Below are 1,127 nucleotides of genomic sequence, written 5' to 3' on the forward strand. Positions count from 1 at the left end.
GACCCCCGCCCCGCCCCGCCCGCCCCGCCCCGCCCGCGGGACTTCCGGCGGGCTGGCTGGATCCCGAAGGTGGTCAGACCTGACCTTCAGCTCCCACCGCCGCCCGCACGGGGAAAGCCGTCCCCGCCCGCCCGGCGCAGGCTGTGAGCCGAGCGGCTGGGGAACCCGGGGGCTGTGGCCAAACGACCTTCAAAATCTCGGGCTACACCCGGGGCCGCGACGCAGGGAGCGGAGCCGGCCCTGCTTGACACGTGGGTGGTGGAACCGCGACCCTTGGACAGTCCACATGGCCACCCCTGCCCCTGCGCGGGACCAGGAGCTGCCCCAGCGAGCGGGGCACCCCGTGGGTCCTCACTGACCAGTACCGTAGGGCTAAAGGTGGGGTGACTATTTAGTGGTTTAATGTCCTCCTGGAAGGAGGGGCTGCGTCCACCGTGTTCTCACTGTGTCCTGGGGTCCTCACCCTGCCTGGCATGAGCCAGCCTTAGTAGTTGTTGTATGGGTGAAGGAATGAATGTATTAATTGGGAACATGAGGAACCCCCCAGGTGAGGAAGGGTCATAGACGATGACGTTGAGCCTGGAGAGGATCAAGTCCCCCAAGGGGATGTTTGGGGCGCTAAATCCTATAATAAGGGCACTGTAGAGCGCATCCTTTGAGTCTCTGAAAGTGGCTAGTCTAGGACAAGGAAGGGAAAATATTTCCTATTCACTCAGCACCATTTGCTAGTTGGAAGGCCTAGGAGAGAATCCATGTGGTCCCTGAGGGGTCACAGTCCAGCAGAGCTCCTAACTGGAACCAGAATCCAGCCAGCTGAGGGCTGGAGAGAGCTGTACAGTAAATTCTCCCTGGGGTGTGTGTGTGCCGGGGGGGCGGGGGGGAGGTGATCAGAGACCCTGGTCCTGAAGACAGGGCTGGTGGACATGCTGGGGGGCGGGTCACAATGCAGGGAAAGTTGGTGGCTGGAAAATGTGGGTAAGGGTGAGGATGGGTCTGAGTGTGGAGCTAAGGAGTTTGGACCTTACTGAGTGGTGGGGGTCTGGGGAGGCTGGGAGCTGGGGTTGACGAGACCATCTCTAGGTGGTTACATGCACAGTGGTGTCCATGAGTTCCAGAAATGCGTTGGC

The sequence above is a fragment of the Neophocaena asiaeorientalis genome, unplaced genomic scaffold (assembly GCF_003031525.2).
Source record: "Neophocaena asiaeorientalis asiaeorientalis breed wild unplaced genomic scaffold, Neophocaena_asiaeorientalis_V1.1 scaffold242, whole genome shotgun sequence".
NCBI lineage: Eukaryota > Metazoa > Chordata > Mammalia > Artiodactyla > Phocoenidae > Neophocaena > Neophocaena asiaeorientalis.